Source organism: Cygnus olor, chromosome 5 (assembly GCF_009769625.2).
Source record: "Cygnus olor isolate bCygOlo1 chromosome 5, bCygOlo1.pri.v2, whole genome shotgun sequence".
Lineage (NCBI taxonomy): Eukaryota > Metazoa > Chordata > Aves > Anseriformes > Anatidae > Cygnus > Cygnus olor.
Genome location: NC_049173.1, coordinates 17,096,189 through 17,110,974, shown reverse-complemented (window position 1 = coordinate 17,110,974; position 14,786 = coordinate 17,096,189). Strand labels below are relative to the sequence as shown.

General features: G+C 42.9%; 1 protein-coding gene across 6 annotated transcripts in view; it reads right to left on the bottom strand.

The window, feature by feature from the left end:
• TC2N (tandem C2 domains, nuclear) overlaps nucleotides 1-12,167 on the bottom strand; it is a 33,426-nt gene extending 21,259 nt beyond the window's left edge. For 2 of the 6 annotated variants that reach the window (XM_040559154.1, XM_040559158.1), the window contains exon 1: nucleotides 11,247-11,568. The gene's annotated coding sequence lies outside the window, so the exon portion shown is untranslated. Of the gene's footprint in view, nucleotides 1-1,969; nucleotides 2,565-11,246; nucleotides 11,569-11,643 lie in introns of those variants that run through there. The other 4 variants (XM_040559156.1, XM_040559155.1, XM_040559153.1 and 1 more) reach the window with 4 other exon arrangements.
• Between the last annotated feature and the right edge of the window lie 2,619 nt (nucleotides 12,168-14,786).

The window sequence follows — 14,786 nt, the reverse complement described above, 5'->3', positions numbered from 1 at the left end:
ATGGCAAAGTACATAGACACAGAGTTTAGAGTTTCCATTTTAGTTTGAGCTTAAATACAGTATTTTGAAAAGAAAGTTCCAGCAGTAAAAAACTGGAATGCTGTTTAGACTTCTTTTGCCCTTAAAAATGTAATGGTTTGAAAGCCAGTCGCAAAATTTGCACTTGGGTTCCTACACTTACAGCATGGCCAGAATTTGCTGAGGAATAGATCATTTGAGCAAAGGTTTCCCTCATGCTGCTTAGAGCACTTTGCTTTGTTCATAAAGTCATGGCATGGATGTTCTAAATTACTTTAAAAAATTTTATCCACGTAATTTATCTACAGAGATAAATATATTTGTATTTTTCTTCAGTTCATTTATTTTATCATACCTATATTTTTCATGTTGCCTATGATTAGGCAAGCATTTCCACTGCATGTAAAAGTTTTGTCTTAACCATGTGAGGCAGACATTTAACAGGTTTTATTTCATTTTATTAACTGAAAATGAACAAAAAACCTTGTAGAAGAAGGTTAGAAGACTAAACAAGTACTTACTGATCTTGACATAAGCTGGTACTTCTATCAAAGGTTAAACTTCCCCCATATGCTAGAACCTGTTGCTGGTGTCAGCTCCCCCAGAATCTTCAATATATCACTTAAGAGTTGTTAAAAGGCTGTACTAACATACATCTGTCTGGGAACAGATTTACCAAATAAACCAGAACTGCAGAGAGACCTTTGTTCGGTATGCCACTGAATTCCAGAGCAGTACTGACAGCCCAACAACACACGTTAACAAGGAGCTGAGACTCCTTGATCCTCTGTCTAAATCTTGGGGTCAGTTTCTGTTAGGCAATATGATTACTTTAAAGACATCTGCCACTTTGGAGATACTAGAGTGAGAAGAGGACAGGAGGAAAAGAAAAATTATCCCTGATTTTCAGACAATAAAAAAGTAGAGAAATCGAATCACTTGCAGCAGAAGAAGGAAGTGCAGCCAGATCTCATTACTGTCTCAAATTCTCTTTCTTGGTGTTCTTCAGCGATTTCAGTATTTTTTCTCATTTCTCTTTTCCCAATATCAAGCCAAAGTAAGATGATCAAATATAATTCAGCAACAGTCCTTCCCCACTAATGTAGAAGGAAAGCCAAGGTTATTAGAACATCCTGGAATCAGCAAAGTTTAAAGGCAAACCACACACATACAGAGTCCAGAGAATTACAATCACTACTATTTTAATGGGTTTAGATGGAGAACATAAATTATCTTAATGATTTCCAGATTTCTCTGATAGAAATTTTGAATGAGCTAAATCAGATAAACAGAGTATCGAAGACTTCAGTTCCAGATGCCGCCAGAATGATTACAAGACAGAGATATTTGGAGAAGAAAGTAAATATTTTCAACAACTCATTAAATAAAAAGAACATGATAGAAAACGGATGATCACAATATTAAATATTAAAAGCTGAAAGCAGTCTTGAAATGTCAGGTCTTAGCTGCCTTATGATGAAGGAGTGTGTTTTGCAGCAAGTCTGTAGGCTGTTGATATATTTTACTGCATTTAGTCATAGTACTGCTCCATAGAAGTTGGTCAGGTAACAACACACTTAAAATTCTGCAATAGAAACAAAGGTGAAGTATCTGATCCTGAACTGGGAAATCTGGCTAAGCCAGAGGTTTCAATCGTTACGAGATTTATTGCCAGCCATAAACATATAAAACACGTTCTCAGGTCTGTGTTCCAGAAACACGTCACAGCAATATTCCTAGTAGCTCTAAGTTCTCACAAAGCAAGAGGTGTAAAAGAAAATATCCGGAAACAGGGATGATCAGTTGTTATCAAGCATTTGGGACAGATCCTTGAATGATGTAAGTGTCTACAACTCCAGTAGCCCCAGAGGAACAACAGCTGAGGATCTTCCCTGTGGAAAAAGCGAGCTCAAGCTTGCTGTTTCACACCTCTGCCAAATACCACGTTTACCTCTTTGCCTGTCTGCGTTTCAGACCCAGGAGATGCAGTCAATTCCAATCATGAAAATCCTTCACAGAGCATAACAGCACCACCACAGGTCTCCAGACGATTAACAAAAACGCAGCACAGCACAAGCTGCTTCTGCTGCAGGTCAGACGGACTCTGATGGCACAGACACTGCACATGGTTTAACATCCAGAGCCAGCTGTTCAGCAGTTTTGTTGCTGGAGGAGAGTGTCTGGGAGCTGTACACTGAGCAGGGCTCTTCATTTGAAGAGGGTAGCTTGTGATCACTGCATCTTGAAGAAAGTGAGCACTAGTAAAACAGCTTAAGTGATTCTCTGAAATTTGCCCCAGGTATTTTGCTACTCTATGAGCGAGGATGGCACAAACACACACACACCCCTACGCAGATGCATGGCACGGGCACACACTTGCCAAAGTTTACAGTTAAAAAAAAGTCCTATATTTGTTTTGCGATTGTAGGCAGGTCTGATCTGTAATGCCCACATAGGACACAGAGGCAGTTCAAATAGGTCTGAACGTGTGAGCAGAGACAAGCTTTTGCTCCTATTCATCAGAAGCCCTGGCAGCAGTAGGTTGTCTGGAAGGAGAGGAGAAAAAAGAAAAAAACATGTCAACACACCCCTACAGGGTGCATGATAAGAGGCTCCTATCTATGCCTGGTTTGGGAGAACCCCACAACAGTGGTATCTGCAGTAACTAAGGTGTGTGTACATACATCCTTCTCCATTGGTACCTGTAACTTAAAGAAAAGCATGAAAACTCTCGGAATTTGCAGATGGATTGTTCTATTCTTCTGCTTTCCAAGAAAATAAAGAAAATGTGACAGACTTCCCTTTCTTTTGTGCCTGGAAATAGAAAGGGATTTCACTATGAAAGTGGTGGATCACAAGGGAGATGCTGAAATAACACCACAGAAAAAGTTATGAAAAGGGTTTTGAAAGATAACCAGAAAAAACTTGTTCGTGGGAGACAACTTGCACACAACTTGACAGAAACACAATAAAGAGATGGAAAACATTTCTAATGCAGCAAATAAATAAAGAAAAAGTAACTACACGTATAAAACTGAAAGAAAAATAGACTATGCATCATTCGTCCAGTTTTGACAATGTGGATTTTACGATGGACTGTTGCACAGCTTTCCTGGGGCAAAGAGCCTAGGAGCATTTTTACACAGTTACACAATTAAATGTGGTAACAGAAAGAAGACAGTAAAAAGTTGCTAGGAAAAGTGTTGTGCTCCATGATGCAAACAAACCACCAACTGCCTAGGCACAGGAAGCACCTTCCCACTTGGGCAAATGAGGGCACAACAGCCATTTGGGGAGCTTTTTTGGGGGGCAGGGGGTGTATTTACATTTTCTTTGGGGGCTTTACGTTGTCCATTTGATTCTAGAAATGAAAACCAGAACTAAATGGTCCAGCAGGCCAAATGAGCACATCTTTTGCTGCAAATTCCTTTCATTTACTTATGGTTTGCTCAAACAGAATCTTACTGCTTGAGAGCAGAAGGACAGTTACACTCCTTTGTTCCCACCTCCTGAATTACTGACACCGTCAGATTTCAGCCACTTTCCCCAGCACTATATTGAGCAACTTGTGCAGGAAGATGCTTGGGTTTTATTTCACAGAACACTCTAGTAGCTGGTCACCTTCTCTGTTAATATTTTAGCCAATGTAATTTTTCCAGTGACTTTTTTAGTTGTTGCAGTTTTTATGTTTGGAAAGACAATTATCAGTAGTATGTCTTTTTTTCCTTTAGGCTTTAAAAGATTGAGATCTAACCTCTTAGATTTCTCCTCAGTAAGCTAAATGGACAAAACCATGTGGACAAATTTAAGGCTGTATGTTTTACACCATCCGAACCTGATTTGTACAGTTCTTCTCAATATATTATCCCACTTCTCTGACCTTTTTCCATGCTGATACTACAGTTGAACTATACACCTCAGATTCAACATCACAAGACAATCTAAGCGAGAATGGTGTCTTTAAGTAACACTTGCAAGGAGAAAATTGCTCTCATTCCCTGAGCATTGTACTGAGATCCCAACTGTGACCAGTCCCCTCATGACTCTGCATCCTCTGACTGGATTCTGAGCAAGTGGAGAAAGGAGGAGGATGGGGCACTGCAGGGAGCATCCCCTGATGCCTGCCACAGCATTCAGGTAGAAAGTTGTCTGCTGGACTCTCCTGGAGATAACACTTGCATGTAAGGTTTAAAACCCTTACAATCAGCAGGAGTCCTCAAAAGTTCACCACTAGCAGTCAGGACATGACAGCTATACAAAATATTACCTATACATCTTTAACAGGCTTCTCCTGAGGCAAGAACACCACCTTAGAGGTCAATTCTTAGCTGAGCCTTTGTCGTAATGGTAAAAGCAGAGCTTACTGGCATCTCACTAGCTGTTTTATATGTCCTCATGCTGAGAAGATCTAGCTGTAAGGGAACTGGGGCAGAAGCTTCGCCTGGAACAGCCACGTCTTCCTATGTACGGTTGTGAAAGACTATACAAGTCCCCTTCTCCCTCCAACTTCTCTGACCTGATGAAGATGATCTAATGCATGCCTCCCTTCCTGTAGGCCCTGAGCTGAACCCTGTGGAAAGAGCACTTGTGCAATCTAGCTGTGGTCTCCTTGAGCTCAGCAGCTGCTTCTTCCCAGGGCTCCAGACCGGAGGAGGCCAAAAAGCCTTCATCACATCCACGGCCCAGACACACACCACCAAACCGAGAGTAAGTCATGAAGTAGAAATAACTGCTATTGCCTACTTCCCTGAAGAAAATAAAGCCGAGCAGGTGTGCGTCTGAGCTATTGTGCTACAGGAACAACTGCCTCTGCTCTTCAGGCACCCCTTGGAGAAGGGAAACAAGCTCTGGCACAAGCACACGATCAGAAGTCGTTCTTCTGACATGCCCCCCAGGGACACCCTACTCTTAGCATTATAGCCTTGCACCTGCAGCTCTTAAATGCAGACTTAATCCAAGCTTGCCCCAGTATGCAGAAGATTAATAATATCATTTACAAGGGCCAAAAGTACGGTTTTCATAAATCTGAGCCAATTTTTCTCATGTGAGATTTATGTTTGAATTAAGAAGAGAACATTATAAATCTATCCCATGACAAAGCTTAAAACTTGGGATTTTAATATGCTGAATCCCCTATGCACTGGGCTGTAAAAGTTGATAGAGATAGTATTTCTTCCTAATGCTGCATTAGGCAAGGAACCAATTCATCCAATTACTGTACTGACAACACTGTTCCTGTGAACTGTAGATAAATTCACTGACTTGGACAAGGATGTACAATATGGTATGTATTGGGGCAGTAAACACAAAGGAATAAATCCATTATGTTGGACTGCAGATCATTTTGGACTCAGATGGAAAACAGCAAAGCAAGAGTTGAAGTCAGGACACCAGAGAAGAAAACTTAGAGACTGAAATCTCTGTAAAAAGAACTTGGCCTCTGATGAGAACATGGAAAGAATTCAACATAAGATAAGTCCTTTGCTCTAAGCAGATTAGGAAAAAATCATGACTATCATTGACGGTTACTTTATAATCTAACTTAATACTTAAGACTTTCTTTATGTATTCTGTGTCAGCTTTTAATCCAATATTTTCTCCTTCTGCAGTAAAGCCAGCAAGCAACAAAAATAGAACCAACAGCAGTCCCTCTATAGCCCTGATACCAAAGAACTGGAAACATCTGGATGCATTTTTCAACAGGGCAGCCAAGAAGGTGGTATTTAGACAAAAGCATCTGTCTGTGCACTGGGGTTCCCTAGCAAGACTAAATGTGTCTAGCTTTGAGCTCAATGCAACACTGAATGGCATCCAGAAATCCTCAGCCAACTGCCATAACCATGGAGCCACACAGAAAACACATGGACATGCATATAATATCCAGACAGCTCATGAAAAGTAGCTCTTCCTGTATACATGGAAAAAAAAAAAAAAAAAAAAAAAACACATGAAAACCCAAACAGTCTTGCATGGAAAAATACTGTTTCATTACCACTAATACTATTTTAAAGGAACTCCGGTGACCTACGAGAGTCAAGATGGAGCATTTCTTTATATATACTTGCACACACACATCTAGGGCTTTGTTTTAGGTAAAGCAGTTTCTCGTTAGTTATTTTACATTAATTGTGTAATAGTTATTTTACATATTATTATTATTCTGTTTAATGATGAAAACAAAAACTGCAAATTATAGAGTTTCCATATGATGAAGATACTTTATTCAGCTTCTTGTAACATTCTATAATCAGTTAAAACACCAGTAAGAGAAAGGAAATATGTAATTCTATAAATCAAGGTTAAAAGACTATGGCTGGGATTAAGAAAGGAAAGAGGTGACTCCAGTACGTATCATACATGAAAACAGATTAAATAAATGACTCAAGAACAGGAAACTGGAACTGATCTTAATTAATTCAAATCCAACCAGACTGGGAGTATGGCTCTGCAGGACATGTGCACTGAGCTCAGGACACTGCCTAAACACACTTAAAAATAGAAGTCCAGGAGGATCCCGTCTTTATAAGGTCTAACTGTTTATTATTTTTTGCTTTAAACCCACCCAGACCAGGGGCCCAGAATCACTTTTAACAACCCCAGCAGCTCCTTTCAGAGATGTGAACAGGATGGAGTAGCTGGCAGCTGCCCAAATAGATGAGTGGTAACCAGACACTGCATAAAGGAGGTATTTAAAATGAATTTTACACAGACATTGGGAGAAAAGAGCAGAAATCGTAACCATCTCAATTTATGGGAGCACCTAATATACTGATTATTGGCCAGATGTTGCTACAGCTATAGGGCAAGGCAGTGGGTCTCCACTTGGTGCTATGTGCAGAAGCTGGCACTGTGAACTTACCATTCCCCTTCTCCCCCTCCAGACAGAATTGCTTAAAACAAAGTGAACAATGGCTACACCGGGAATGTACTTTTTTATTATTATCCTGTTGAGTTTAAAACAACACCCTTCACAAAAGATTTTGACCTATGATTTCACACATTGGTGAAACTAGATCTGGAAGTAAACATACCACTAAGCTGAATAAAAGCCAGGATGATTCTGGAGATGTTCCGGGTTTGGTCAAGGTTTAGTGAAAGAAGATTTTTAGTTTCCTTCCAATCACTGCCAAAAAGACAGAGAACCTGAAGTGAAGATTAAGAAGCCTCTATCTAAAGGCCTCAAACTCATTTTAAAAAAAAAATTAAAAGACAAACACATTTGAATTTTCCTCTAGTGGGAACTGAAACTGGCCTTGAGAACCTTCTTGAGTGCCCTTCTGAAATTTACAATCTCTCCAAAATGGGACACAGTGTTTGTTTTTTTTTCCAGTTCATCACTAGCCACAGCAGCACTACTAGGTAGAGCTACTTGTAAAACCTCCTTCTGGCTAACCCTCCTCTCTGCTGTACAGCAGGCACTTCCTTCACCAGAAGATGTCCACAAAATAGACTTCCTGTATGAATTCTGCAAAGGGACCCCACCTCAGTCCCCTTCTGTCCTCCCCTCCAGCCCCTGCCAAGCCCTGGTTGAGGGTTTGGCCATCTTCTGGCCGCATGAACCACCCCACACTGTGCACGCTGGCCCAGCTTCCACAAACAGGGTGGAGAGGGCCACCCCCACCCCCTTGGCCTGGAGATACAGGGGCTCTGTGGGAGCAAGAGGTTGAACTTCTGCACCTGGAAGAAGCCCCCACAGTGCTCTGGTGACCAGGCTGTCCCAAGGCTGGAAGCAGCCTGCTTTCTCTCCATGCTTCAGATGAGCTGTGGAGCTGTATGTGTGCACTGATGTACCCTGAGCAGAATGGGCCTATGCGGCCATCAGAGTCAGCCATGCCTCCCTCCGCCTTGCAGAGCCAGGCAGGGAGCAAGGCACCCGCTTCCCCAGGCTGGAGCACACCGTACAAGCCCACATCCAGGTTTCAGACTCCCGGGGTGAGGAGCCAAATTAATTGAAGTGCCTAGCAGGTTTTGAGGCCACTGGGACATAGTCCTTCTGGATTGCTTTCTTGGACTTCAAAGCTGTTCTAATTGGCAATGCCACCTTTCCAGATCTTGCTTTTAGGGTTAGATCCAAACCTCAATGCAATGACCACAAGAATTCCCCAGACACCAAAGGGGTTAGTTTGAGGCCTCATTATCTGATTATCTGTTCCTTCCAGTTTAAGTGTGGCTATTAGGTCACTGAGATCCAAAGCTTCAAAACACGATCAGAGGTACAATTTGCAGGAAGGACAAGCATCAAATTTCTGACTTTTTTTTTTTTTTTTGGCACCGCATTAATGTAAACTTCAGCTGTGATGACAGACAAACAAACATTCATTCATACTAAGCTTAAGAGAAGTGTCCTCGCTAATTCTTCGTGGCTTGACGTATTAACACGATTAATGGATGTGATGTAATACAGATAAGTTGAAATCAAATTCAGGATTCGAACCTCTTCCTGGATGAGGCTCTTCAGTTTAGGTCTGAAAATTCATCTCATCTGCAAGAACTGATCTATAGAACTTTTTGTCTGTGCAAGAAATTCTTCAGAAGACCAAACAGTATTACTCACCAGAATGACAACACAGGTTTGCCCAAACTCTGCCTTTCCTACCTGAAGTCAAAGTCCACTCTGCTTTTCACTTTGCCTTTCACTTTAAAGAGATGAGCTCTTAAGGTCTCTGCTGACGGAGATTGTGTGTTGTCCTACTTAGATTGATGAGGAAATATTTACCAGACTTAAGATATCTCAGAAGTACCAATTCAAAGCAAACAAAGTAGTTCTCTTACAAAATTAAGAGTCTGAACAGAGAAGCAGTAGGTTTGGATAAATATCATGCAAAATTCATTGAATGGGGTCAACAACATTTTTACCAAGCAAATAAATTTAATAAATATTTCCACCAAAGTCAAGAGGTACTTCTAGTATAAGGCAAAGCAGGCAGGATTCACATGAAGATCTAGAAGGCCTAAGTCAGCCAAAGCCTGGCTGGAAGCTGCCCTTCTAATTCAGGCCCTCTGGCTCTGCCTACCAGGCATGGTGAGAGCAAGGGGCTGCTGGCTGCTACCAAGAGGGACAGTGCTGGTCTCCTGTGCCAACAACCATTCATGTTAGATCTAGTAAACATGCAGCTGCATGATGAGTTGGCCCAGTTCACTGATTAGATGGAAAAATAAACTATCAAAATATATAAATATACTTACAAAAAAAAAAGTTTTCCCACAGTTGACTGTTCAAGGGTGGGGTGAGAGTGCTCTGTTGGGAAAACAGGGAGCCAGAGTGGGACAGTCCCCTCCAGAGCCAACCCACTACTCTGGGGTAATGTAAATTTGAAAATGAAACACCTATGACTAAGAAGAACAAAGGCTGAGTGAAAATCAAAATCAGCTGGTAGGAAACGGAAGTGACAGAACAAACAAGTGAGGTGATTGAGCCTCATGATTAGGAGAAAGAAAATGAGATCAGAGTCTGAGCTTGTTCTCCACCATAATAAATTAATAGCTTATACACACGACTGACTGAACAATTCCACCTATGTTCACTCTTTCCATTGCATAGCAAGAAAGAAGATTTAATCACTTGGGGATCCATCACTTAAATTAAGTGTAGGAAAGGACAGTGGAACTAACGGGACTTCCGTGGAGTCCAACGTGCCTTTAGGTGCAGCATTCTTAGTAGGTGTAACTTTTACATGTATTTACAAGAATCAAGGAACACTTTAATAAAAATATATATTATCTTGAAATTCAATATTCCTTAGCCACATGTATTCCACAAGTAATTTTTTAATATTCAACATACAGATGGAAAAAGGACTAGAAATCAAACTTCCCCACTCCTGAATTCATAGCCTCTCCAGTGAGTTACAGGATCACAGTTCACCTAATGAATATTTCTGCACTGAAAGCAAGGCAAAACAGTTTTATAAGTAAGGAGTCAGAGACCATCAGACCCAAACAACACACAAGTTTACGGCTCTAGTACTAACTTGAGAAATGAAAGACAGAAATTCAGAACTTTGCTCTTCATGGCTGGGTAGCGGTTCTAGACAAAACCTATTGAATAAGAAGCAAGGATGGATAGGCATAGCAGCACACTCCCATGCTCCCTGCATGTATTTTAAGTGGGTCCTGATCATCTAGGTATAATTCAAAGATAATTGAACTCTCCAAGAGCAACTTGTCAAGAAACACCTCACTCACTTGTGGATACCATAACTAACACTGTCAAAACTTACGCCACATCAAGAAGCAGACCTCAACATATTCAGCAAATCTTACCAGAAAAACCTGAGCTGCGCAGATCAGCAAGTGAGGAGTAGGACTGCAAGGGTCTAGCCTTGAGGAGCAGGTGCCCACAGGATCATTTAGATGCCAAAGTGCTTCACAGTTCTGTCCCAGCAAACTGCTGTTGAGATCTCATTCCCTTTCTGCACAATCACAACTGCACCGACTGGAAGTGTAAACTGAAGGAATGGCCATGATATCTACCTTTCCATTCTTATCTAGAGAAATGCATCACATGTAACACTTGGCAAGCTTCCACACTGAAGGAAAGTTACAAGACCAGCTTACTTTAATATGATCTCCATTTGAGCTTTGGCTAAATTGTATCTCCAGTTACCTGGAGCACTCCTGCAGAAGGTGATTTAGTTAGTTTATTTCTTGCTTGGTATAACAGCTTAGATGTTAATTCACACAGAATATTTTGATTGTACAAGGGTATTTTCTTATAGTAATACCAGCTTGAGGCTGTTTTAAGTACAATTTAATCTTGGGCCTAATTTATATGAAGATTTAATTCTGTAACAGCTGACTGGTTACTATTTTTCTACCTGCCTCCATTTCTCAAGGTCTGCTGCTTCTTAGAAAATATAGTCCCAAGCCAAATCTTGGAAGCACACTGTCAAGTTCACACTCATAAACAAGCCAAACGCAGAGGCTGAAAGGTCTGCATACCAAAAACCCCACTGATACAGTAGTGAGCCAGACGTGCAGCATCACCTGTAACATGAATTGCCCAGTAATATTGCCTTTAAGCATTAGTGTTCTGCAAGTTGAATTACTCTGATAACTTTTAGCCTACTTGGAAAAAAAACACATAGATCAATATGCTCAGATCCTTGAAGAATTCTGACTTTAAAAACATGCTGTCCCATTCAACAAAACTATCAGTATGCAGGTGAAATACATCAGGTTTACAAAACCTATCATTATGTTGTTTTTGTTTCCCAGGACGTACTTACCTACATAGTGAGAAAACAATAATTTACAGATTGCAAAACCATCACTTGCATATTCACATTTAAATATCCCAAGCATCGATACACAAGGCAGGTATGTGGCATGCAGCCACACGGTGACACGTTGGGGTCACCCCGGCAGGACACCCTGACCAAAGCCAGGATTCCCACCCGGTTCTGCTCCCATTTATCCCCACGCACACCCCGAGGCGGCCTCGATCGGCACCGGGATGCCCGCGCTGCAGCGGTTCTCCTGGAGCTAGAGCCCAACGGGACGCTCTGGAGGAGCGAGAAAAATAACCCACCGCCCGCCGGGACCCCCTGCCTTCCCCCTGCCTCCTCGCCGTGCCCCCAGCCGGGTCCCTCTCCTCTCCCCTCCCCTCCCCTCCCCGCCGCTCACCTCCCGCCGGGCTCCCCGCGCCCTGCCCGCACCTGCCGCCGCGCTGCCTGCGCCGCCTTCTCCGAGCCCGGGCGGTGGCTGCGGCCCAGCCTGCAGGGGGCGGCCCCCGCTCCTCGCTCCCCGCTCCCCGCTCCCCGCCCCGGCCCGGCCCTCGCGGCCGTCCCGGTGAGGGCCCAGGGCGCTCCCGTGTCGCGGAGCTGGAGTTCCCCCGCCGGCCGCTCCCCGCCTCAGCGGGACGGGTTTCTCTCCGAGCGGCCGCCGGGTGCCCGTGCTTGTCGCTCGCTGGGCCGTTACGCTGGCAAAGGCAGTGCCAACGCTGTCCCTCGCTTCGCTAAAGCAACATCGGGCCTATGCTTCAGCGAGAAAAGTCATTTTTAAAATGTATATTCTTCTAGCAAATGGCATTGCCAGCTGGGATGTCGATCCCTGTCAAGTTAGGCTTTACACAAGCACACGAGGGAAAGCCCCTGCCACAGCCTGCACAGCCTGCAGGGCAACTTACTGGTCACATGGGGTGGGTTGGCTCAGAAATTGCCCCAGGAATTTCTGGTGCAGAAATCTCCCTGCAGGAAGCAAAGGTTTTGTGAGACTCAGGTGGTTTTGCCCGGCCTCTTCTCTCGAGGCAGGTGTGAGCAGGAAGCAGGGCTGCATTTGTAGGGGAAAAAAAAGGTGTTTTTCCTCCAGTCAATTTTGAATGCTTCAAGGTGCTTTAAAATTACAAGTCAGTTAGTGAGGTGTTGGGATGGTCATCCTAACTGCTCTTGAACTCCAGCCTTTTGGGGATTCCCCATCCCCCAAGAGTGCAGTTTTTCTACAATGACATGTTTTTATTTTCAATTTAACAGCACCATGGACCTGATGCTAACTAAGAGTTTCGTGCCTGTCATCATGCAGCATAACACAACTACTTGAAACCCCAGAGTCACTGTGAGGAGAGAGCCTTCGCCAAAAGCACAGGCTCAGAATATTTGAACTAACAACGAGTCTCTGTTAGTCTCTGTACAGAGCCAGCAGTACCGCACTGGGATATCACATAGCGGTGTGGTTCTGATTCCTGTTAAGGGAGCTGATGAGATTGTGTGTGGTCACTCCTATAAAGCAATTCAAGTAACCTGGTAAGCTTCCAAAATTATCTGAGTTCTTTTGAGGCATACATTAAGCACACATTTCAAGGCATCTCATTGAATTCACTTACGTGAATAAATTACGTGAACAACTTTCTTCCACTGTTCATAAAAGCATGTTGTTTAACTACTGATACAGTCCCTGTATGCAGCTCGCCACTATCAGATTACGTGAACATTTTCAAGCTCAAGGGTTTTTCAGGCTCTCCAGTGATTTCCAGTCCTGCCTGAGTGGCTCTCCAGCTGCTGGAGTTGGCAGCGTGGGAGCAGCCAGCCTTCAGGAATGCAGATCACGTCTCTGATGAAGGAAGGGACATAATAAAGGGTATTTCTGACAAGGAAGTTATAGGGGAAAAAAAATTTGCAAGTCTACCTTCCTTCTTTCTCAAAGCACAGGAAGGGTCATCCTCCACAATTTGAGGGGGCTTCTTCTCACATTCCTGTTTGTGGTTTTTTTTTTTTGATGGTTCGGGACACACCTTCCATTCTCCTTTCAGCTGCTTGAAAATTGGATGGTTTGTTTCAATAAACACAAAGTTCAGCTGCACATGGGATGTGGCTGACCTATTTTGCATGGAGGGACAGAACATTATTGTGCTATTTTTTTATTATTACTATTTTTTTAGCTGGGATGGGAACTATAACTCCCATCTCCCTTGGAAGATTTTTGTCCCAATCAAATTAAGCATGAAGATCAGCAATGAAACCAATTTACCTCTGTTCTTTGCTGCCTAGACCTCTCTGCCAACTGCAGATACATTCCTCTTTCCTTGCCTGCCTCCTGCCAGTATATAAAGCGCCCCATGCTCTGCTTGAGTCATTGTGAATTTTTCTGTAACTAAAGTTCACTTGAGAAACCCAGTGATGTTCTCATGCTTTACTGACACCTGCTCTCAGCCCTTCTCCTCCATGCCCATCCCATCCCATCCCCAGGACCATCACTGCAACCGCTCATCCTTCCTAGTTTCAGGGGGCTCTGCAGCTGCTCTTGCCCTCTCGTGCTGCCTCCAGCCAGGGCACCCCGTTGCTAAGATTGAACAAATAAATTGGGCTGGTTTGGGCTGGCTGAGCCAAACCACAGTGCTCTGAGCTCCAGAAGTGCAGGGCTGAGATTACTTGAGCAGCCCCGGCAGAGCCAGCAGGGAGAATTTATTAGTCTGGGCTACACTTCTCGTCTCATATTCTCCAGCAAGGCCCTTCCCATCTGTTTTGAACCTCTGCACAGCACACTTTTCACTTGTTGCTGAGTCTGTTTAATGCTATTGAATTACAAATTCTCAGTATTTTTTGTTTGTTTGTTTGTTTGTTTTCTTGGTGAAAGAGGAGAAGCCAGAAGAGAAGACCAGAGAAAGGAGCTACAGGCAGGAGAGCATTTTATCCTTCTTTCCTCCTTGGCCCTCATACCTTTCGGAAGTAGACCTGAAACAATAAAAACCCCATGTGTAAATACCGACACAAGTGTTCTTGAGTAATTCTCTATGCAAAAGCTTCCAAACAGACTATAACCCTTTTTCTTCACTTTGCACAAGTATGCCAGTGAACAAGTTTGTAAGCAGGAATGCTCACAAAGGCTGCTGATTTGCATCAGTCAAGCCTGATAAACTCTCCCTAGTGCTCCTCTGCATCAGAAACCAGATCCCACCACTTGTGTACACTTACTGAATCATGCCAGCTTTGATTTTAAATCTCAAGCAGTTCCAAGTTTGCACATCATGTTTGCCCCAAGCACACTGAAAGCTTTCGAGCAGAAAAGTGCATGTCTGTGGAAAACATTATTGCTTAGTAGTTCTTGCCTAGTTTGAAACATATCAAATGCAATTATGCAGTTGAGAGTCCTTTAGAGCAAGTAAGCATCTAACTCTACTGTGTCCAAAGTATTTTCAGAAATCAACATGAAGTGATGTATGATGTACTTATGATTGGATTTAAAATGTAGTGTATACAGTAATACCCAAGTGATGAGCTCAGCTGTCCGGACATTAAAGTAGGGCGTTATCAAGACAAGTCCAGCACACAGCA